General features: G+C 38.6%; 1 long non-coding RNA gene across 1 annotated transcript in view; it reads right to left on the reverse strand.

Annotated features, from left to right (window-relative positions):
- Nucleotides 1-20,406, reverse strand: part of LOC117804318 — a 28,974-nt gene extending 8,568 nt beyond the window's left edge. The window contains exon 1 of the long non-coding RNA XR_004628656.1: nt 20,069-20,406. This is a non-coding gene — a long non-coding RNA (uncharacterized LOC117804318). The remainder of the gene's footprint in view (nt 1-20,068) is intronic.
- Between the last annotated feature and the right edge of the window lie 5,546 nt (nt 20,407-25,952).

A 25,952-nucleotide genomic window follows, 5' to 3' on the forward strand; every position in this document is an offset into this window, starting at 1 on the left:
GGTGACTTTCCATAACTTTTTTCTCTCATTTCCTCAATACTTTTTTTTTTTTTAATTTTTAGGGGCTCTACACCTTGAGGCAATGTATTCCATAACTGGTAGAGAGAACACAGATTTTTAGGCAGAAGACATAAACAACCAGTTCCTCCTGCTCAGGTTGCTTCCTCTTGCTCAGCCTTATTTCCCATATCCGGAAAGAGAAGATGCTTGTCATACCTTCTGGAAGGGGTGAAGCAATGCATGGGATGATACATGGAACAAGCACAGAGTAGACACTCAAAATGTTCCTATGAATGTTGATAATGTACAAAGAGTCTTGGTTCTGAAATTACTATTAAATTTTTAAGTTGGTTGCCACCAGTGAGATCATTTGTTTATGTGCGTTTCATTCAGTATGTAAGAAGTGGGATTACAAAGCGTGGCCTACATGGGTCTCAGGATCTGAAAAGAAAGTAGTTGGAATGGAACAGTTTGTTAATATAGTGTGGTATTGTGATGCTTAATTTTATAGATCAACCTGGCTGGGCCATAGTGTCCAGATATGTGCTGGAATGATATTCTGGATGTTTCAGTGAGGATGTTTTTGAATGAGATCAGCATTTTCATCCGTGGGCTTTGAGCAGAGAAGATTGTCCTCCAAGATGTAGGTGGGCCTTATCAAATCAACTGAAGTCCAGAATAGAACAAAAGACTGACCTCCCTCAAGCAAGAAGGAATTCTACCCACAGACAACCTGTGGATTTGAACTCTATAGGTTTTGGATTTGCCAGCGTCTGTAACGATGTGAGTTAATTTCTTAAAACACATCTCTTTCTATGTAACTACACACATCCTGTTGGTTTATTTCTCTGGAACACACCAACGAATGCATATATGATTTTATTTAAACTCCAATGAAATATTTTTCAAATACTTAATGTATACAACGCACAATTCTAGGCAACAGGGGTAGAATGATGCACAATAGAGAGAAAATCCTTGACTTCACAGACCTTACACACTGGTGGGGGACAGACACAAATAACACAACAGATGGTTTCGTGTAGTGGCAAGTGTTGTAAATGAAAGGAAACATAGAGGGATGAAAAAGAATGCCTAGGGATGAAATACCGAAACAGAATGTTCTTTGTTTGCCCCTACACATTCACCTGTCTCTATGCTACACTCTCCTTTGGAAGAAAGCTGACTCTGGGAGACTACATCATAGGTGTTCTCATCTTTCTTGACCATTTGGCCTCTAATAGAGACTGGAAGAGGGAGGAAAGTCAAGTCAGAATATTTGTTTCCTCTGCTCCCTCTCTACAGGGTCACCTTGAGCTGGCTCTGTCCCTTGTGTAAAGGTTACTGTTCCTAGGGCTCTATACTACTCTTCATTCCGGCTTTTGGTAACTACTACTGCTTAGGGATCCTGAAATATCTATCCCTTGCTGTTCCCCTTTACCCACATGGTTATAAATAGTCTCCTTGAAAATAAATCCTCAGATTACCCTGCTTTGAGTGTGCTACATGTTTCCTGATGGTATCTGACTGATGTAAAGCCATCACAATCTCCATGAGGGGTGACACTCAGCTGAGACCAGGATGCCGAGGAGTGGGCTATGTGAAAATATTTGAAAGAAAGGCCCAAGTAGGAAGAAGAGCAATGGAAACTGCCCTGGAGACAGCAACAGATAGGATATTTGAAGAGTAGGAAGAGGGCCAATGTGGCTGGTGTGTTGAGTGACAGAGATTGTGGGAGGAGGTCAGAAAAGTAGGTTGTGGCACTTATATCTGCGGGAGTAAACAAGATTAAAACCTTTGAAATGTTTTAAATGGAGGAGTAAAGCAATGTGAAAAGTTCTTTTTATAGAACACCTCTGCTGGGGGCTGAATGAGGGCCCCCCAAAATCTATGTCCACGTCTATCCCCTGACACCCATGAATGTGAGTTTCTTTGGGAAAAGAGCCTTTGCAGGTATAATCACATTAAGGATGTTGAGATGAGATTATCTTTGATTTTCCAGGTGGGCCCTGAATCCAATAACAAGTATCTTTATAAGAGAAAGGCAGGGAGAAATTTGAGACACACAGAGGAGAAGACAGGGGGGAGGATGTGAAGATGGGAGCAGAGATCAGAATGGAGCACCAGGAGCCAAGAATGGAGCCAATGATTGATTGCCCTCAGCACCTGATGACAGGAGAGGCAAGGAGGGAGGGATTCTCCTTTATATCTTGTAGGTTATTACATCTTCACTAACACCTCGATTTCAGACTTCTGGCCTCCAGAACAGGGAGGATAAATTCCTGGTATTTTAAGCAACACCATTCGTTGGTGATTTGTTAAAGCAGCCCCAGGAAGCTAGTCCAACCTCCACATCACTCACTCTGCAGATCGGCCTGACTTTGTTTCACTACTGGCCTCTCTCTGTTGCCCTCAAGCATCTTTCACTCCCAACATTTGATATGGGTGCATACCAAACATCAGTTGTGTTTATCCCCAACCTGTTTATACCAGTTATACATGTTCTTATAATTATTTAATGATGCGGTTCAGCATTGCAGAAACTAATGGAGTATAAATATAGTTTAGTACTTGCATACAAGTATGAGCAGAGTTGAAAACGAACTGGAAACTCATGAAAAAATGTTGTGGGCAAATCACACTGGATTTTCTGGTCTGAGGGATAAAAGAAGGAGGTCAGTGTAATCAGGAGAAGAACAAAACAATAAAATATATAGCAACAGATGACAGAGGAAGGTTCAAGCTTTTGGGCTCCAAGGTTCCCACAAGGGGATGGGTAGTTGTTGGTTGTAACACAGGAATGAAAGAGCAGGTCGTCTGAGAAAAATAAGACCTACTCTAACGCACATAAACCAGGAGCATTTTAGCTTGTGGTAGAGTCTAGATGTTCAACCAAGAGTCTATCATCCAAACCAGGGGCCTCTTACTGTTCTTTAGGTCAGTTTCTCTAGAGCTTCTGTGTTAGGTTCCCCAGAGCTTCTAGAAGTCTAGGTGACAAGCTCTTACTCTTCGAGTTTATCCTGCAGAATTCCAGAAAACGAATGAACCAACCAACTAACCATCAAAGTATAAAACAAACAGCCACAAGAACAAACTCCTGAGTGTCATCATTTTTCTAAAAAAGTAACCTGACTCATAAAAGAAGTGACTACAAAAATATAAATGTCAACTTATATATTAACGAGGTGAAATACATCTGTAAAATACAGAAAAAATAGTTTAAAATTTTGATTAGACGTTATACAAATATTGTTTAGAAAGTGTCTTTACAATTTGATCCACTTTAAAGAAACTCCTAAAATCACAGATTATAGATGATTTACTGTGGCTGTGCCTTACCCAGGAAAGAGGTGGCAGAACGCCAGCAGGAATCTGGGTCTCCAACACAGGACCAGTGAATTCATGTACATTCATTGTTTCAAGTTAAAATAAAAAGTGTGCAAGCTATATGTGTGCCATTTAAATCTTTTCCTCACATTAATAAAACATTTTTGATGAATTCACTAAATATTATTTCTTACCAGATGAAGGCTTGTCCTCTGTCAGGTGCTGACAGAACTTTGGGTTATGAGCACCTGGGGTTTTCTCACCATGAAATGGACCATACTTTTTTTATCCTTGCCTGTTTTCCCCCAGCTTACCACACTAGTTTTCCTCAAGAGGAAAGATACCAATCTTAATTTTGCTAGAGCCCAGCCCCTACCATGCTGCCTGGTGCAAAGTAAGCCCTGGCAAAAGAGTTGTTGCCTTAGACTGGTTTGGGTATTGGCAGCAAATTTGTTAAGTTAGTGATCGCCTCGTTGTTTTACAGTTTGTTTCAGAGAAGGCTTCTTGATCTTTCTTCAGTCAATTTAAAAACAGTACAAGAAAGAGACAAGGCTAGTGAAGAAGACGTATGATCTGGTTAGAAAATACTGATTTTAATTAGCTAATGATAAATCCTAAAACAGGAGGGCAGCATTTTCTGTTTTGCTCATTGTGACTCTAAGGATTAAAATTTAAAGAGTGGATGCAAATAGGTATTTACACTTCCCCACTAAGTTCCCAAAGAGTAAGAGCTGCATCTATTTATTTAATAAATAAATAGAAGTTTGTTAAGTACTTACTGCTTGTCAGGCAGTATGAAAGCGAATGCCAAAGGTAATTTTATTTAATCATTCTGCAAACCCTGAGCACGTCAAAGCGGCATGGACTATGGTGTCGGGGGAAGTCCATGAGGGATTTCACCCCCAATCGTAGTAAAATGTACTGAGCTCAGAACACCTACGGGTACTGTCCTAAGCAATTTACTTGGGTTTCCTTTTCATTCCTCACAACATTTCCACGAGATAGAAAATTCCATTGTACCATTTTCCATGAAAACATATAGACAACAGTAATAATTATTTCTCATATCTAATAACTGACAGTCTTGACTTGAACCTGGCCAGGCTCCAGAGCTTGAGTTTATACATCTGATCTTCTTCCTCCTGGGTGTTATTTTCATGATGCTCCTATGTGGTTTATACTTTCTCAGTTTCTTCAAATGTGAATTTGAACAATGAGCAAGTATTTGCAAATAAAAGAAGCTCCTGCCACAGGCCAGTGAGTAAGTGATAGAGTTCTGCCAAGTCCTCTGTACCATGATGGTTCAATCTTCACATTCCTGAGGGATTAGCGGATGTTATGAATGTGGTACCCGCTCAGTAAACACTGAGGAGATCCAACTATTTAAAGCTGTTCTGATTTTCCAATTCAGGAATTTTTATGTCATTTACATTCCTATGCATTCATATATTCTGAGGTTTGCTCAAAACTGCTTTGTAGTTTTTCCAAATATATGCAAATTTATTAGAAATATGGGACTTCTAAATCAATCTTCAGCCACAGTTGACATTTATGTTGTCACAATATTTATCTTATCCTTTTAGGTTACAATAGTTTTTTTTTTTTTTTTTAATAAACCACAATATAATTGAACTACCCTATGACCCAGCCATTGCACTACTGGGTATTTACCCCAAAGATACAGACGTAGTGAAGAGAAGGGCCATATGCATCCCAATGTTCATAGCAGTATTGTCCACAATAGCTAAATTGTGAAAGGAGCCAAGATGCACTTCAATAGATGACTGGATTAAGAAGCTGTGGTCCATATATACAATGGAATATTATTCACCTATCAAAAAGAATGATTTCTCAACATTTGCTGCAACATGGACGGCACTGGAGGAGATAATGCTAAGTGAAATAAGTCAAGCAGGGAAAGACAATTATCATATGGGTTCTCTCATCTATGGAACATAAGAACTAGGAAGATCAGTAGGAGAAGAACGGGATAAAGAAAGGGGGGGTAATCAGAAGGGGGAATGAAGCATGAGAGACTATGGACTCTGAGAAACAAACTGAGGGCTTCAGAGGGGAGGGGGGTGGGGAATGTGATAGGCTGGTGATGGGTAGTAAGGAGGGCACGTATTGCATGGTGCACTGGGTGTTATACGCAACTAAATGAATCATTGAACTTTACATCAAAAACCAGGGATGTACTGTATGGTGACTAACATAATATAATAAAAAAATATTAAAAAAAATAAACCACAATAACATGAAATCAAGATATTATCTCTGCCTATTTGAAGGCAAGGCCTTATAGCTCTAAGGCCTTTTATTTCCGGCCACTCATCCTCATTTCCAAACTGTATCTTTAAATTTCAGAGCCCTAAAGAAAAGATTAAGGAGTAAAGGGAAAGCCTTAAAGATACGGACGACAGAGTATTTTTTAAAGTGACAAATTGGATAATTTAGTACAGAAAAACAAACCTTGAATACAAAGGCAAAGATTGAGATACCAGAGAAATAAAACAAAACACACACACATACACTTTCAAAAGCACATATAAAAATCAATGCACAAACCTATGAATTAATAACAAGAAATATTTTATTCATGATCATTTTAATAGCTAAATTACTCATAACTGTGTTTCCAATATGGGACTTAGTGAGTTTAAGTAACATTCAAGGCATGCAACTATTCATCATTCATTCATTCATCAAAAAGTTATTGAGTACCTACCTATGCTAGACAGTATTAATTCTGGCAAGGATCCAGTGGTTGTGTGTTTGTTGTGTTTTGGTTGTCCGGAGCAAGGGTCTGCAAAGTGGGTGTGTGTGCTGTAAGTAGTATTTAAGATGGAGTTTAGCACAAGGGATCTGGCTTCGCATGCCAGACACTTTAATGAGGGACTTGAAGTGGATTGAATGACTGGCCCTGATCTTTCAATTTTTTCTGCCTCCCTCCATTTCTGTGGCCTCCTTGAGGGTATTGTACCTACAATATGTCTTGACTCTGGCTTGGACATGGAACTTACTTGGTCAAATGGTATGTGGGTGTGGTGATGGTGTGCAGAGCTGAGTCTAGGTCTGAAGAGGGATTGTGAGTTGCCACTCTCTTTCTTGCCATCACCTCAGGGAGAATGTTCTTTGTGTCTGCTGCCCCAGAATAAATGCACATGGGGCAGAGTCACAGCAGCCCATACAGCAAACCTGTGGGTTGAGGCATAACCACCCAGCACTGCCCATCCTAGATCATCCACAGTTTATCTGAGTTTCAGATCAGTAATGATAAATGACTGCTGCCTTTAGCCACTGAGTTTGGCTGTGTTTTATGACCCATTTTTTCAGGGGCAATGTCCGAGTGATCACTTGTTAGCCTAATGCTTCTTACCTCTTCCCATCCCCTCACTTCTTCTCTTTCAGTGAGGAACTGCCTGATTGTTGAATTTGGAAGAGGAAATTGGAGACAGATTTCTCCTTCCATTATTCTTGGGTGCATGGAGCCTGAAGACATATATGTTCTACTCTACTTTTTGTTTTAAGTTTTATAGAGTGGAAAAAATGCACACACACACACACACACACACACAGAACACACATAGAAAGAATGTTCCAGTTTCAGATGGTCAGGCTGAGTGGGTAAGTCACTTAAATAATTTGAGGTTCAGTATCACCAAGCTCACAGGTGCACAAAAATAAGCCATCCTCCATAATATTAACTTCATCAGTAAAAAAACAAAAACAAAAACAAAAAAAGGTTGGTATTTTGGCCTCATCTTCCTTCCTTATCTTTTTTTGTCAATTTGTTCAGATGTAAGGAGAAAAAGAAGGATGCCAATCATGGATTGTCTTCAAATCTCAGCATCTGCAGCATGGGCCAGATGGACTAGAACAGATGTTCCAAGTCCTAAACGTAATGGTCAAGTCTCCATGATGTTGGTGATGGCAGTGAAAGAGCTGGAGTATGGAGATTGAGTGTGCTTCACTGGGTGCATTAACCTGTAGACTTTGAGAGATAGGCTGAGATTGATTTATATATGTGTGTATGCTTAACGAACACTCATAGAGCACTTGTGTGCTTTATAAACATGAACTCACTTAATCTTTATAGCAACACTATAGCATAGCGTGATCACAGTGTTACCCTCTTTACAATGATAAGGGGGCACCTGAGTGGCTGAATTGGTTGAACATCTGACTCTGTTTCAGCTGGGGTCTTGATCTCAGGATCGTGGGTTCAAGCCCCACCTCGGGCTCCGTGCTGGATGCAGAGTATCCTTGGGATTCTCTCCCTCTCCCCCTGCTCCTCCTTCTCTCTTTATTTCTCTCTTTCAAATAAATAAATGAATTTTTAAAAAAAAATAATGATGAGGGACTTGAGGCACAGAGAAGGGAAGTAAATTGCCAAAGATCACATACCTAGTAAATGGAAGAGCAAGGATTCCAACCCCGGTATTATGTCTTTAATATTAATATTTTTAACACTAAGCTTTATCTTTACAATAGATATTTAGATTAGAAAATAATATGTGGAAACCTTTTGTTGGGTTCAACATGCTTAGTGTCGGGTCTATTGTATGGATACAGCATTTTAAGTTTCATAATTCGTGCAGGCTTATCCTGGGACACAAGCTACTTTTCTTCGGTTGGATTTTAACCACCGCCATCTAAGCACCTAGCTTAGGCCATAGAGCCCATGGGATTTTGAATTTTAATTGAGCTCTACATTATAGGACAATTCTGTGCAAAGACAAGCAGCGTGTTTTACGGAACCACCATACATACAGATTTTTATGTAATAGGGGATTGGGCCTTGTTTGTTTCATGCAAAAGTGAACCTCAGAAAAGATGTGGGCCACACGGTCCAGTCAAACGACAGCCACTAGACTCAGTAATGGAATAGAAGTTCTCGTTCTTCAACAATACCATACCATAATGTCTGGCAAGCAAATATTGGACACATTACCCTCAGAAAAGGTAGAGATTTCAGTAAAGCTCTGGATTGCAGGCTCCGTGGTAGAAGGCATGGGGTGGCTGTTAAATCCTGACAACACACTGCAGAAGCCATGGCCATGGCCCAATGTAGGTTTTGTTGGAAGCCCCAGTCATACACTGCCCACGACAATGGCCCCAGCGGATACTAGCTCTTCGGAGCATTGTCACAAATCAGCTCAAGCTATAAAGTGACCTCGGCAGAGGGGTAGGCCAAATTTCTGTGACTTGATCTCAAGCTATGAAAATGCAGCTTTTCTTGAGTGTGGTTGGCCAAGGCAAACACTTCACCATAAGAGAAAGAGCCTCGTTGACCTTTCTGGTTTTAGAGAACAATATTCTCTGCTTTCAAATGGCACATGTGTTACCCATGAAGTGGATAAAAGTAGTGCAGCTCTGATTTCAAGTGGTTCATGCCACGAGTAGTCATGTGATGTTAGATTAGGGGCTCCAGATTCAATTCTTTTAGGGCCAGGAGCTGACCCTGGATTCATGAACACACCTCTCCGTAAGTGGCTTTATGGTGAAGCTAATAAAATGTAGGCTTCAGGGTCCCCTTGTGCACAGTTTCCCCCCCAAAGCTCTCTGAGGCTTCCCAGCAATGTGTTCATAAGGTCACATGTTTTGTAAAATTGGCAAAAGTTAGATATTTTAGCCACAATCTGTTATGATGTTTGCTATTTAAACTCGGACTCCCCTTCATCTCTCTTCCGCAACTGATGGGTGGGATGGGAGGTGCCATGACATTTTGGGGATCCAATTAAAAGGAAGCTAAAGTGGGGACACATTTAGTTTGGGTTGAGTAGGACACATGTTTGTGGATCACGGTCACTGTCCTGAAGGCCATAGTGTTGTGGGCCGTCCTGGCAGAGGACGTGACTCCAGGAATGTCCCTCCCATCTCTGTGCTAAGGCATCATAGGCTCCACACACAGGAACGGGACCAGAGGGCATAGCTGGCTTTGTAATTGAAATCCCATCTTATTTTGTTTGTCAGAGAATGCCACGAATTGTATAAACTTCAGACCCCACAAAATCTGAATCTGACCCTGTCCACAGATTCATCCTTGCCAGAGGGTCTCAAGTCAGCTCTAGAGTAAGTAATTCCTCATGAGCGTTAAAGCCTGGCTAGGACAAATTCCACAAACTCCCAGCAGTGGGAGCAGGCACTGAGCCAAATGACTTAGAATGGCTAAACAGGAAAGAGTGGACATTATATTGCCAGAAAGACCCTGTGCATCAGCAACTGTATTCAAGGATATAAGGAGAAATGGAAAGTAAGAGGGATAGATATAGACACAGTTATACATATGGATATAGATATATTTATAAATATACACTAGATAGAGACAAACCTATTCAAAGTACCTGGTGACTGGGGTCACTATTATTGCACATTCATAAACCTTGAAAGAAGTTAGTAATAACTCATTTGACATTCTCTGCTCATCAGTGCTGTGATAGGGTGAATTATCTTTAGACTCTCAGAAGTGAAATAACGATTCAACTTACCATGGAACTGAAACAAAGTGAGAGGGAGAGAGAGATAGAGAAGGAGAAAGACAGACAGAGACAGAGACAGAAACACAGAGACAGAGAAACAGAAGGGCTGTTGGCTGCGACAAAAGGGATCCTGACCCAACCAGACATTAAAAGCATCCTGTTGAAACTGAGCCAAATAAGAAGTTGCAAAGATAGATTTTAGACCTGAATTTTCTTTTCTTTTCTTTTTTTTTAAAAGATTTTATTTATTTGACACAGAGACAGCCAGTGAGAGAGACACAAGCAAGGAGAGTGTGAGAGGAAGAAGCAGGCTCCCAGCAGAGGAGCCTGATGTGGGGCTCCATTCCAGAATGCCGGGATCACTCCCTGAGCCAGAGGCAGATGCTTAATGACTGAGCCACCCAGGCGCCCCTACACCTGAATTTTCTTGGACTTCAACTCACAAAGAAGAATTTTATTTTAAACATTAATTCTTTTGGACTTTAACTTGCAAGGTTATTTAATTTTTAATGTTTGGACTTCAATTTTTTCCTGAAATTATGGGACAGAGTTTAAATTAAATTTGGGGACATTTTCATATTGTTGGCATTTTGAGCATCTTAATAGCATTTAATATCATTGCAGAATCATTACTACGATATACTGTCCAATGTCGCTGGACATCATTCAAGATGGAAAGTAGGATATGGAATGAATCCTTAACTTCAGTTTGTAACCATGATGGAATGAAAAAGTGCAGAATTATTGCTCTGCAATATAAACTAAAAAGAAATAGACAAAATATAGGAAATAACATTTTAACATGTTGGACAACATGCAGCAAAAAAAATCCTGATGTCTGAAAACAAAACAAAACCAACCAGGGGAGTCCCGTGATCATCCCAGCTTTCTGACTGAAGGGAATTACAGAATGAAGTATGAGGAAGCCAATCAGAGACCAGAAGTTTCACTGACTAGAAGAGGGAAAGGAGAGAGTAAGGAAAACCATGGCAGTTAGAATACATGGAGGCAGATTGCTCAGGAGAAGGGTGATGTGTAGGAGTCCTAGATGTCTTTACTGGGGTCTTCTTGAGTCTTCAGCTGAATACCAAACTCCCCATGTATAGGATGCAGATAAGATCCCCAGGGGAAAAAAATTACTGGGGAACTATAAGCCAAATAATTCTGAGATCACATAGAATTGGGCACTATTAGAGATCTCTCTAATAATAATCAGTAAAGACAAGGGAGGAACTGTGCTGTAAAAGTAAATATATTTTTTTCTATAATAAATGCTATCCTCAATTCATCCCTTCTGAAAAACTGTCTCTATAGCTTTTAAAAACTAATGCTTATTCTGACTTATTATTATGCTCCACGTTTATTTCATCATATCGCCCAGCGTGGCATAGGCATAAAGTAATTTTTTATTTCCTAGGAATTGTATAGCTTATTAAAAAGTCTGTTTGCTTAACAAGACCAGTTTACCAAGTATTAGATTAAATCTCCATTTACATTCTTCTATGAAGCTTTGGCAAGGACTATGATAACAATAACTTCGGTTGGATGCAGGAAGGCATTTTTCAGTAAATTACCATTATATCTTACTTTAGAGAATAAATACCCCAAATCAAATCTTGATTTAAAAGCACAAGGGAATCAGATAATTTAAAGAAACTTGTAATTTTTTTTTTTAATTTGGGAATCTTTGTGTAAAATAAAGAGTAGTCACTTCTTTTTTGCTTTAAAAAAATCCTTGCATTATTAAACTAGCACAAAAGTAACAAACTACCAGCCAGATAAATCCCAATACTCTGTAAAGTCATAAAATAAAATCTAGCAACCAAAAATACAGCATTCACAAACTCCAGCATTCAATTAAAAATCCCTAGATTATGAGAAAGCAGGAAAATGTGACCCATGGGGAAAATTTTTTTCAGTGGAAACAGATCTTGAAATAACAGAGATGATAGATTAATGGAAAAGATATTAAAACAGATATTATAATATGCTCCAGGTATTTCAATAGGTATTGGGAATCATGATAATGACTTGAAAACTGGAATATATATATATATATATATAAAAAGACTCAAGGGAACATGTAGAGGTGAAAAACAAAATGCCTGAAATAAAAAATACACTGAATAGGATTAATAATAGTTTAGATGCTCATGAAGAAAAGATCAACAAACTTAAAGACACAGCAATAGAAACAACCTAAAATGGAAGAGAGAAAATAAATTCTATATGTAGTGAATCTGAAGGAGTATATATATGGTTGTCAATTTTATGCATCAATGTAGGTGAGTTATGGGTACCAGATACTTGACCACATACTATTCTGGGTCTGTCTGTGAGGGTGTTTTTGAATGAGTTAATCTCTGAGTTGGTAGACTGAGTAAAGCAGATTGTCGTCTTAGTGTCCCACCATCCAATCAATTGAAAGCCTGAACAGAACAAAAAGACTGATCCTCCCTGAACAACTCCTGGCTGACTGGTTGAGATGGAATATCAGTTTTTTCCTGCCTTTGCACGCAAACTGAAACATCAGCTCTTCCTGGGTCTCCAGCCTGCCAACTTTTAGACTGGAACTTACACCATCCACTGTCTTGGGTCTCCAGCTTGCCAATCAACTGCGGGTCTTGGGACTTCTTGGCCTCTATAATCATTTAAGCCAGTTCCCTACAATTAATCTCTCTCTCTTTCTCTTTATCCATATATTTATGTATGGAGATACACATTTTATTGTTTTTTGGAGACCCTGAATAATACACTAATATACTCTTTCTGTGTGTGTATGTCTAATACACACACATATTTGTGTAACATGTACATGTAGGTATATGTATGTACATATATATGTATACACAACTGTGTATGTAGACACAACCAAATATATAGACAATTACATAATTGTTTATAACTGTGCAGACAATTGTATAATTATATAATTGTATGTTATTACATATCTATAATTGTGACCTGTGGGACAATATTAAGTGATGCGGTAAGACATTCAGTTGGAATACAGAGAGGAAGAGGAAAGAAAAACTTTTTGAAGAAATAATGATCAACATAAGTGATAAAGGGAAATTTTAAAACATCCAGGGAAAGCAAGATACATTTTATACAGAGAAACAAAGATAAGGAATAGAGCAGACTTCTTACTTCTTTGTCCTATTTCTCTTTCTGATTCAGGCTAGACAGGGAGACTCTATTTATTAAATCTCCTTGGATCTGACTCACTTAACTGTCAGTGTAATATACAAGGCATAGTAGTGAAGTAGGAAAAACTTTAAAAACTAGAGTTTGCATAAGTCTCCTCCCTTATCGATGTTCCTTCTGCTTATTGTGATCCCAGGAAGTTTGTGCTGGTCCAGTTCAGTGGATTTTTAGTTTATATGATCTAGTTTATGTAAGCTATTTGTCACATGATGAATAAATGGCTGAGAAAGTTCAACAAAGAAGCTGGTAGAGCTAACGTTTCTCTTTTTTCTAATACAAGTTGATATCTAAAATATTCACGTGCATTTATTGGGTGGGTCTACAGCTAAAACAAGCTGGCACCCAGTGACTTCAATTACTCTTGTGAGATCAGAGAGCGCGGGGTTCAAATCGAGATTCTGCCACATACTACTTGAGAAATGTTTTGCAAGCCCCTTAAAATTTTATGCTTATTTTCTGATCTCTATATAAGGAATAATAAAGCACCATGAACAAAGAGAGTTTACCTATCAGTTAAGACTATGTAAACATGTGGGGCGCCTGGGTGGCTCAGTCATTAAGCATCTGCCTTCAGCTCAGGGCATGATCCCAGAGTCCTGAGATCGAGCCCCGCATCAGGGTCCCTGCTACACTGGGAAGCCTGCTTCTTCCTCTCCCACTCCCCCCGCTTGTGTTCCCTCTCTCTCTGGCTGTCTCCTCTCTGTCAAATAAATAAATAAAAACCAAAAAAAAAAAAAAAAAAGACTGTAAACATGTAACTTAGCGTGCTCCCTGGCTCACAGGCTTAGCAGGTGTTACCTTTCATTGGCAATGGTAGTAACATACCTTTTCCTACTGAATGCAAGTTACAGTCTTTCACAATGTTCCTTTCCACTTAAGAACATGCAGACCATTTTCCAAGTCAATAAATAAAATAACAAACCGCATCTTTACACGAATGAAGATAAATTCATTGTTTGGATTTTCCATAAATCAATTGATTATTCCCTGTTGTATGGTATTTAGATTGTTCTTAAGAGTTTAAAATATATGAATGATGTTTTGTAAATACCCCCATTCTTATCCAACGTTCTGATATTTTTGGCCAATTGTTTTAGGCAGCTCAGACGCTGGGTAGTTTAAACAACAGACATTTATTTCTCACAGCTCTGGAGGCTGGGAGTCCAAGGTTGAAGTGCTGGCTGATTTGGTTCCTGGTGAGAGCTCTCCTCTTGGCTTATAGACCTTCTTGCTCTGTGCTCACATGGCAAAGAGAGCTATGGTGTCTCTTCCTTTTCTTATAATGACACTAATTCCATCATGAGTTCTTCATGGTCATGGCCTCATCTAAACCTATTACCTTCTAAAAGCCCCATATGCAAATACCATTACATCGATGATTAGGGCTTCAACTTATGAATTTTGGCAGGGACAAAATTCACTCCATTGCACCAGTAATTTCTTCAGTATAAATGCTTAGGTATTCCATGTTTTCCTAGTATGAATATGTAAGAAAATATCAGAAATCTACCCTCCGAGAAAGTTGTACTGTTACTCTAATACTTTTGCTTATGAAAGTTCTCTATTTCTCCAATGTTAAAAATCATTTACTATTCTTCAACAATATATTAAAATAACATGATAACTTCTTCCTGCATTTTTAAAATTCGGTAGTTAACGGGAAAAAACAATTACGCTCATTGTTTATATTACTCCATTGACTAATTATATACTCTGTCTATTTTAATTGCTTTTAAATTTGTTTCTGTTTGTTTTAGATTTTAAGCTCTCCTGTATCTTATTTATCAAACTTCTTCTATCACATGTTAAATTAATTTTTAATAATTTTGAGCACCATATTTTCATTTGATGATAGCTTACCATAACTTATCAATAGTTTTTGTTTTGTTTTGTTTTAATGTGGAAAGATCAACCAACCCCATTTTGAAGCCTCTATGACTGAAATTTCAATTCTGTCAGCAAGTGATGGAGGTGAAATTTGAACCCCAGGGTTACAATTATGGATTTGTTGCCCTCAATTCCCATGTTATAACACTATGTGACTTTAGGCAAGTAACTTAGCTTCTCTGATTTATGTAAGCGGGGGAGTGGTGGGGGTTGAATAGTAATATGTATATTACAGGGATTGTGAAAGACAGCAAATATAAAATGTAAAGCTTTGAACACATGGGACGTATAGAAAAAAGTCAGTTTCCTTATTAAAAAGCATAAGTAAACTCTTTGTAATTGGAAAGAGCATGCTGCTACCCAGTATACCTTCCACTATTTTGTAACATGAAATTTCAATTAGGATGCCTCATACTTCTTTTTTCTTCCCTCTACATCTGAAGGACCTGATGACAAGGTAGGAGGAATGTAAAAAATGAACCCTTTAAAAAAAAGAAAATCTCTGAGTGTTTGGAGGACAGTTTGCCCATTTGGTGAAGGAAAAGCCCTTCATTAGAGACAGATAATAGCATTCTTCAGCGAGCATTTCACATGAACCGGCCCTATAAAGCAAGCTCTTGTATATGCAGTCACATTACCTGAGCCAACACTCAGCCTCCTGCAAAGCTGGATATTTTACATACTCCAGGAAGCACCAAGCCTGAGCAGACTGCCAATGGAAAAACAGGCTTTAAGCAGTTCCAGGAAACTAAAACAGTAATGTGGAAAGGGACAGTGGAACAATTCATTCCCCAAATTTACAAAAGAGCCCTTGGTGGGGAGGGAGGCAAAATGCTTGCTTTCTTTAAACTGTTGCCATTAAAAATGAAATTTATATTTTACTTAAAAAAAAATCATGGCATTCCAACCTGAAGGCTGTGACATTTGGCCACACACCTTAGTTGTACAAATAAACACATTAATCTCAATGGAACTGTAGATTTGCTTTTTTTGTATTAGGGCCAACCTCAGAACGAGCTCTGATTGCCTGGTTTTAAAGAAAACAGGATGTTAAAATTGAGTGAGGTGAGGCTTGCATGTTAATGTAATTCTTTGGAGTTAATGTTAGAAAATTGCTCTTCTATTTAAGGCAGGACCTGATGGGAGTGTTTTTTGTAGTTTTCCATAAGGTTGTTTTATAAGTAAAACTTGACAAGAGACCTTGATATTCTTTGAGGGAACGGTTGCAACTTATACCTGGTTCCTGTTATATGGTGCTATGAATATTGTTATATGTCACTGAAATTGCAGGTGGGAAAATGCTATTTTCCTCTAGGTTGGGGACAGATTTTTCTAAGAAGGATAAGTCACTCCTGATGTCAGCCCTTTGGGGAGACTGTTGTTTCTCATCGTGGAAACCAGAACTAACAAAGAGCTCTAGGTAGGGGTGGCATTTGTGGTCTTGATGAGAAAGGGGCATGATGACCAAGAGAAGGACAATGAGGACAGGTGTTAGGATGGAGCTAATGTTGGAGTTAATGTTGAGGAAGAGCTGCAAAGTTGGGAAGTTGCCCTCTAATACCTGTGCCCACCAGGGTTCCTGATGGTGGTAATATCCCCATCAATATATAGAAGATGGCGGGTGACCTCAGGGAACTTGGAAAGGTCATTCTTTGAAAATATGTTGCTTATAGTCAATTACAATGACACTCAAGTGGCATAGCCAAGCCCATGAAGCTTAGGTGAAAGCTACTGAATCAGCAAATCTTGACTCCTTGGCCCTCCATTCTTCCTTCCAGAAAATATTGCCTTTCCTATTATTTCCTTTGCCACACTTGGCTAAAGTTCAACTTCCCAGCATGATTTTTCTTTTCTTCCCAACAAGAAGGAACATCATCATAGTTGATTAGTATTCAGTGAGTGTGCTCTTGGTTTCAAACCTACTCCATTGTTTTTCAGAACTACACAAGGAAAGATGGTAGCATTGACAAATTGAGTTTGACACTAAAATAAGGCTCATCTATCAGGCTTTCAGTGTAGGCAGAACAACAGAGATGGGGTGAAGAGGCAGAGTCAGCAAGCACCCCTGGGCACTGGAGCAGGAACTGTCCTTGAGAAATAGTACACACATTCCCTACTGAAATTTGGGGTTGAATAGGAACTAAAGGAACCAATGTGTCTTCTCTAGGTCCAGCGGTTCCTCTTGTGAAAGGGGGCAGAAAATGCAAGAAAGCCACCTTTATTGTCACAAGTGAGGGGAAAATTCAATGCAAGGAGAATGACATTTACATGGTGATCAAATTGACAACTATTAGAATACTGGCCCCTCGGCATCCCAGTAAGTTATTGGTCCTAACTGAACCCCAGCTTCTTAATCAATAAATTGGGGTTAAGAAAAATGCTAAGTGAAATAAGTCAAGCAGAGAAAGACAATTATCATATGATATGTCTCATCTATGGAACATAAGAACTAGGAAGATTGGTAGGGGAAGAAAGGGATAAAGAAAGGGGGGGTAATCAGAAGGGGGAATGAAGCATGAGAGACTATGGACTCTGAGAAACAAACTGAGGGCTCCAGAAGGGAGGGGGTGGGGGAATGGGATGGACTGGTGATGGGTAGTGAGGAGGGCACCTGTTGCATGGTGCACTGGGTGTTATACGTAACTAATGAATCATAGAGCTTTACATCGGAAACCAGGGATGTACTGTATGGTGACTAACATAATGTAATAAAAAAAACATTAAAAAAAAGAGTAATACCTTAGAGTTGTTATAGCTATCAAATGAATTCAACCAGAAGTCATACAGCCCATGGCCAAATCTAGCCACTGCCTTTTTTTGTAAATAGAGTTTTATTAGAATACAACTATGCTCACTTGTTCACATGTCATCTACGGGTAAGATGACAGAATAGGGTAGTGTGATGAAGACTGACTCTGTGGCTTGCAAATACTGAAGTATTTACTCTCTGGCTCTTTACAGAAAATATTTGTTAGCACTTGAACTAGACTACGTACATGAAACTAAGTAAAATACCCATTATCCTGGCGCATAAGCGACACTCACTTTTAAGCAACAATTATTAAAATATATATACATACACATATGTATATATATATATTGAAGATTTTATTTATTTGACAGAGAGAGGGAGACAACACAAGCAGGGGGGAGGGCAGAGGGAGAGGGAGAAGCAGGTTCCTCACTGAGCAGGGAGCCTGAGGCCAGGCTCGATCCCAGGACCCCGAGATCATGACCTGAGCTGAAGACAGATGCTTCACTGACTGAGTCACCTAGGCACATCAAAAATTATTAGTAGTATTATTACTATTATTACCTATAGGTAAAGACTCTATCCAGATGGTGAAAGCAAATGTTATTGTGTTAACTGTTGGCTTAAATTCTAAATCCTAAATCTCAGAGAACTTGATTAGCTTTGCCCCTTTGTACTTAATCCATGACTCATTTAAGTGTGTGGACTAATAATGCTTTTTATTACTATCTAACTTGCAACCCTTTCTTTCTATTAGTTTCCCACTTTCAGGAACAGTACGAGACAATGTGTATTCATGAGGAATAGAATATTTTTAATATTAATATTAGTGGATATTAATATAAGTGAATATTAATATTCAAATATTCTATTCTTAATGAATATTAATATTAATGTCTTTAAGATGTCATTTCTTCTTTCAGCACAAGGTCCACATTTGAGGCCAGTCTGAAAAACATTTTTCTCTATTTCTTACCTTGCCCAAATTTTAGAATGAGTGATGCCTAAGGGATAGTAGCTTCATGTCTCAATCTCCTTGTCACATATTAGTTATTTTTTTTCTTCAAATATTAGTAGCTTGACTACATTGAGATAAGATGGTAATAAGTAAGAACCACAAAAAGGAAGAAATGTTTGACAATTTTTATAATTTCTCTCTCTTTTCCCCCCAGTTTTTACCTTATGTACCAAAGTTGTCAATCATGTCCTTGGGGACACCACGGAGTGACCTCAAGGATTCCACTGGATCTTTGTCTCATAATTTCTCCTCCCTAGTGATGGAGCTCCAAGATGCAGCGGGCTTGATCTGCTCAAGAACTAACCCTGAGGGGGGCGCCTGGGTAGCACAGCGGTTAAGCCTCTGCCTTTGGCTCAGGGCGTGATCCCGGCGTTGTTCCCCCTGCTTGTGTTCCCTCTCTCGCTGGCTGTCTCTATCTCTGTCGAATAAATAAATAAAATCTTAAAAAAAAAAAAAAACTAACCCTGAGGAAGTACACAGCAAATAAGAGCAGTGGAAAACCTGGGGATTTGGAAGTCGAACTTCCCTTATGTCAGAGATGCGGAAACTGAGCTTGAGTGAGTCCCTGCCTTTAGCCACATGGTAGACGATACATACAATTTCAAACTCTGTTCTTTATAGACAGTTAACAACTACATATTATAGTATGTTTTATATGAATGTTAATATGCTACATGTGGGGCAAATTTTTATGACTAAAGGCATTTCCAATAAAGCCTTACCTTTATTTTTACTCACCAACGTTTTAGAGAAGAATGATGTTTATTCATGTCACAGATATCAGGCAATAACCAGAAGGCAGGGGCACAAGAATAAGCAAAACCGACAAAGGCATCTACCCTCATGGAGCTTATATTTTAAACAGAGAAGTTAGGAAATTAGCAAATAAATGAATTAAATGTGCAGTATGCGTGTTAGTGATGAAGTTGTATGATAAAAAGTAAAGCTGGAGGAGGGGAGGGAGCTGCTGGGTCCAAGGTACCTTTCAAAATTAAACAGAGCAGTGGGGCAAAGGCTGGGAGGTGCTTCAGCAAAGGCCTGCAGGGAGGGGTGATTAGGTGGCGCTGATTGAGGGAATGAGATTTGCAGGCCTGGGAAGCATCCGAGAAAGGACCCTGGGGCAAGAGGCTATCTAGTGTTAAGAAAATGTGGCTGGATTAGGATGAATGAGAGTGTAGCCCAATTAGAGAAAAGAAGGATGCAGGGGGAGGTTTGCAGTGTCCTGTAAGCCATTTTTAGTTGGATTTTATTTTGAGTGAAATGGAAGTCATTACAGGTTTGCAAAAGCAAGTGGTCTGACTCAAATTGGCTGCTATTTGAGAATAAATTTAAAGGCAAAAAAGTAGAGCGTGCTGTTCTGTTACAGGAAAAGAAAACAAAGTTCAAAACTCCTACCTGGTCTGAAAGACTTCCCACGATCTGATTCCATCCATACATTCCACGCGACCCTTTCTTCAGCCACACCACCTTTGAACTGTCCCCCAGAGCACCTTTCCAAACTGGGGCTCCCTCTGCCCTGTCTTGTTTCTTCATCTTCTCAGCAAATCCAATGTCTACACAGCTTGTCAAGATTCAGCTCAATGAGTGCTGCCTCTTCTGGTAGGAGATCTTTTTTAGCTCTGTTAGCCGTGGTCATTTTTTCCCAAGGGCTCCAGCAGCACTGGGGGCATCCTTCAACCCCAAGACTTGGTTCAGTGAATGTTCTTGTTTATTCTTATGTCTGCTCCTGCAGCTGGGCTTGGAGCATAGACACAACCAGCCTCAGGCTTGGGGTCACTGTTCGGTGTCTCTGTAGTACATAAATAAGTAAATAATTGACAGAATGAACGAGTATGTTCCAGATCAGCTGTACAATATGGTTCTTATAGTTAAAGGTATGGTGCTGCGCATGTAAAAATTTGCTCCAAGGGTAGATGTCATGTTAAGTGTCCTTAACACACACACACACACACACACACACAAATGGATACAGGGAAACAAAGGTATTGGATAGGTCTATTGTCCTGATTCTGGTGAATGTATCATGAATGGTTGAGTGTGCATTCAGTATGTGCAATTCTTTGTATATCAATTATACTTCAATAAAGCTGTCAAAAATAAAAAAAATGAATGAGGCCAAAGTGTGCTCTTTTCAGCCATCATATTTCCTATTCCCATGACACTGGTATTCTTAACCCCCAGCATGGCATGCTCTCCAGGCTCCCTCTTTTTTCTTTCATTTGCCTCCCTTCTTGATAGCCTTGACTAGGGAGACTCAGTTAATGAGCAAGTGTTTTACTGACATTAAAATGTTTTCCAGAGGCACAAAAGACATAGATCCCATGTGGGAGAGCTGTTTATGTTACCAATACAGATTGTGTTTCTTCTTGAAGAAGCCTGAGCATCTTTGATGAGCTCTGCGTACATACATTTTTATGTCACCTGAGAGTCTTTTCATTTTTTATCTGACGTTAGTTCCTAAGGTACCATTTTGAACTCCATCAAAGGGAGCAGAGAAAGATAAAGAAAAATAAAGATGCATCAAGATGCATCAGCTCATACAGGTTCACTGCCCTCGGCCATTAATTACAAGCAGTGCAATTTGGTGAGTTTGGACACAGTGCAACCACCCATAACAGAGCTACCACCGTAAAGTGACTTCAATAAAACTGCTTAAGAAAAAAATGAAAAAAATTACAATCTGTGCAAATGTCCTTTTCTCCCTCTGTCTCAACCAAAGTAGTCTTCACCCAAACTATCCAGTACTATTTTTGTGGAATTTTCTAAGTACTGTGAGGTCATGAGACCATAGAAGAGCAAGACTAAAATTACATGAAGAGTAGAGGGGGAAAGAAAGAAATAAAAAGTTATTTTATTTGTTAAAGGTCAGTCTAGCTGGGCCCCACACATTGATTTTCTTAGCTGTTACAGTTAAACAAGTCTCAAAAATAAATGCATTATAGGCAATGGTATGTTTGCAACCGTCGAGCTGAGCTTTAATTTGAGAATGCAATCAATAATCCTTTGTGTTTCCATAACAGAACATGAGCAGAAAATCTGTGATGTGGGCATATGTGTTTGTCCAGTTGCTGATATATCAGGCCGATGACTGCTTTGACAAATGATACCCTGCTTCCAATCAATAACTCATAAGCCACAATTTACTTTTTTTTTACCTTGAACTATAACCAAAAGGAGGCAAACATCACTATAATTTCCACTTAAAACATGGGCAAGAGTTGATTGTGTGTGTGCATATATGTGTGTGTATGGCCCAAAGGGCAAACCATGACCACCAAGAACAGTAAATTCTTCCACTGGAAACTGTGTGACAACTCGTAATTGTGGTAGGAAGAAATACTGCTAAAGAAAGTTGGCAATATGCATTGTGTTCTCAAGTACGTACTGTGACTCAGAATTCCATTTCATCTGAGTCTGCTCTGGAAATAACCCATTGATTATAGGGAAGGCAGAATATATACAAAGCTGCTTACTGTAGCTTATTTACAAGGGGAAAAATAAAAGCAATATTCATGGTGAGTATCTCAAGTTGGGTAGCACATAGCCAGTATGTCATAAGAAAATGTTAAAAGAAAAAAAAGTGAAAGGGAACTTTGACACTTGGTATTAGTTCAGATATGTGGAAAAATATACATAGTACAAATGCGGGACGTAAATACACTTACACGTGTCTAGTGATGGTTCTAAGGTATTTGGGACTACAAAGGATATTTTCCCCCATCCTTACGTATTTTCCAAATTTATTATAATGACTAAAATTATTCTTTTTTTCTACATATATATGATTTATGGAGGTATAATTAACATATAACATGATGTTAGATTTAGGTGTGCAACATGATTCAATATATGTATATATTGCAAAATGATCCCCAAAAGAAGTCTCAATAACACCCATCACCACACATAGTTACAATTTTTTTTCTTCTTGTGAGAGCTTTTAAGTTCTACCCTTTAAGCAACTTTCAAATATACAATACAGTATAATGAACGGTAGTCACAATGCTATATATTCATCCCAGGACTTATTTTGTAAATGAAAGTTTGTACCTTTAAGGGTGTGCATTATTCTTAAAATGGAAAGTTTTACTAAATGACTTGACTTTTAAAACACTGACATCAAAGGAAGGAACCACAAAGGAAAGGATAATAAATTTACCTTCTAAACATTGGCAAGGGCAATTTCCTATGCTTTATTATGAATAAAAGCAAAAGTCAAAGGGCAAACTGGAGGTGGGAAAAGGAACATAGATATTAATTTTATTAATATTGAAACATTTAAAAATATTAAGCGAATATTCTCAATATATAAAATATATAATTGTATATTATATAATAAAATTTTAGTAAGTGATTATATATAATTATAAATTATTATAATATATATGTATGTATAATTATATAAATATATAGTTATATACATATTGTATATTACATTTACATTCTTAATATAGCAAACCGGCAAAAGTTAGGACAGGAATTAAACATAAGTTTCCAAAAGAAGAAACACAAATGTTCATATATAAGATATGTATGATATATATGATATATAAGATAATACATATATAAATGTTCAAGATCAATAAAAATTACAGAAATCCTTACCAAACAAAATGGCTACTATGATTTGCCTATCAAATTAAAAAATATAAATATTTGTTATATATACATAAGCTATATATAAATATATGTATTTGTTATATATAATATATATAAAAACATATATGTATATTTGTTCTATATAAACATATATATATTTGTTATATATATAAATATATATATTTGTTAATTTGATAGGCAAATATATATATCAGTAAATGTGTATATATATATATTTTTAAAGATTGATTTATTTTAGAGAAAGAGAGAGAGCAAGTGAGTGTGGTGGGGGGATGCGCAGGAGAGAGAATCTCAAGCAGTCTCCATGCTGATGGAGATCATGACCTGAGCTGAAACAAAGAGTCAGAGCTTAACTGATGTGCCACCAGGCACCCCGATTTTTAATTACAATACTCAGAATTGAAAGAGTAGACTTACAGTGCCTGGCTGATGTCAGCTGGTCCAGTCATTCTGTCACATGCTCTTCTGTGGTCAGGTGTTGTGTCTAGTAGGATGTCAGTGGCTGGTTTCCAAATGGTGGAAAATTCTCTGGCAAGGCATAGCCTTGCCTTAAAACGCTGGAGGTCTCCACTGTGATTCTCCCATGGGGGTTGCTGAAAACTTCCTATGGCAACTTTTCTGATCACAACTGCCTCTAACAGGACAGGGTCTGCTGGATCATATGGCCTAAGTGGCAGGGCTGCTTGTGCTATAAAGTGGACCTCCTGCAGAGTCTTTCTTGTTCTGGGTCCCACACAAGGCTGCCAGTCCTCCATGTCACAGGGCAAGTGATTTGGGCCAGCATTCCCAAGTGTGGACATGCTGCCTTGGAAAGCCAAAGAAGTTTCTTAGGCAGTGGGCTTCTCTTCTAGTAGTGGGAAATATAAGATTTAGCAATTTGTTTTTTGTCTTTACTGATGTGGTAGGACCCAGGATATTTGTTGAGGTTACCTCCTACCATCTGGAGTACATAAATCTCGTCCAAGCTTCCAACACACTTGCCATTTGTTGCTAGTCCAGTTCAATTAACATGATGTCATTGTCATATTAGACCAATATCTTATTTTTCAGAATGTCAATCTCTTCAGGTCCCTTCAGGCTATTATAACAAAGGGGAATTGACACAGTGGGGGAAGAGCACACGTGTGTTTTCTTTCCTATCTTTCCTATCCCTTGTGAATGTGATATACTCTGATCCTCCTTCTTGTACGAGATGGGAAAGGAACACATCTGCTTGGTCACCTGAGGCTTATTCTTTCTAGAGGCTCTGGAGAAATTAAAAGACAATGAGATCTAATGTACCTTGTGGAATATATCAACCCACTGCAGAAAGACCATGAAAGGCTGAGGAGGATTAATAGCCAACTTTAAACAAAATGTGGAAGTAAGGGACCTCCTTGGTGACATATTAATAAATACCCATTTACTGCAGCCAAAGGGTAGATATCAGTGAGTATTAGGCTTAGGACTTCACTAAAAGGGTTGCAGAGTTCCAGAGAAGATTGAATTGTCAACCCCAGAAAGTCCACTACCAAGATTAGGGACAGACTGAGACCCAGGGTGGGGAACTCTGAGTCAATGCACTCAAGAACTTTAAAACCCAACATTCTCCTGATCCTTCTGGGCCTGCAGAAATGACCTGCTTCTTCCTATTAATGGTTAGCACTCCCTACTCGCTTAGAGACAGTGCAGAGGTCTCTGCTTTACAGAACAGCATGCATCTCCCTCAAGATTTACCTCTACCTTCTCACTTGGCCAACAGACCAGTACTTCAGATCAAGTCATTATACAACCTGACCTGGGAAGTGATGAGCCTGGGATAAAGCAAGGGATTCATTGACTTTTAAAGTTAAAGAAACTGATATATAGGAGCTGACATTCACACTCAGAGTGGTTATGACAATTTCACATGGTGAAGTAGAAATAGATCTTGGTTTTCATCTTCAGTTTTAAATTGCTGAGCTAATAATATGTCTACTGAGATTGATAAAAGAACAGAAATACCGCTCCCAAAGGTATCAACAGAATATTTGGAATCTCATGTTCTCTTTTGCTAAGGTTCTTGTCATGATCTGTGATGAAATACATTTTTATTTATGGAATGTCCATGCCGTAAATCACTAACAGTTGAATTTCTAAGGAAATTCAGAACATCACTGTTAAACTTTTACTAGGTAATTATATTGTGTACGATACAATTATGGAACTTAATTTTGTGTTACTTTTATCTCTAAACATGAAGAGGTTACAGTCAATGCTAAAATAACGGAAAACAGATGGGAAAGGAAATTCCGTCAATGTTTGTACGGAATCACATTTATTGTGCCTTGGATCATTTTTTATTGTACTTGTGATTGTTTTTCTTACAATGAGATTTTCCATATGTCCTTCATACTTCCGGGTGGATTCCAGTATCTAGCATGATAACTTTCACATTAAACTTCTGATTTTTGTTCTTTGAACTGATTAGTGACTTGAAGATCAATGACATAATGTGCATTGTGAGATGCAAGCTCAGACACATTCATTTATTCATGAAACATGCCCTGAGTCCTCACTCTATGCCAAGAACCCTGCTAGGTACTGGGTACAACGGGCTGACTAAAGGATAATCTCTGCTCCCAAAGGACTCACAACTTTGAATGCCTTGAAATTGAAAGATGCAACAACCAAAATCTAT

Source organism: Ailuropoda melanoleuca, chromosome 11, assembly GCF_002007445.2.
Source record: "Ailuropoda melanoleuca isolate Jingjing chromosome 11, ASM200744v2, whole genome shotgun sequence".
In the NCBI taxonomy this organism is placed as follows: domain Eukaryota; kingdom Metazoa; phylum Chordata; class Mammalia; order Carnivora; family Ursidae; genus Ailuropoda; species Ailuropoda melanoleuca.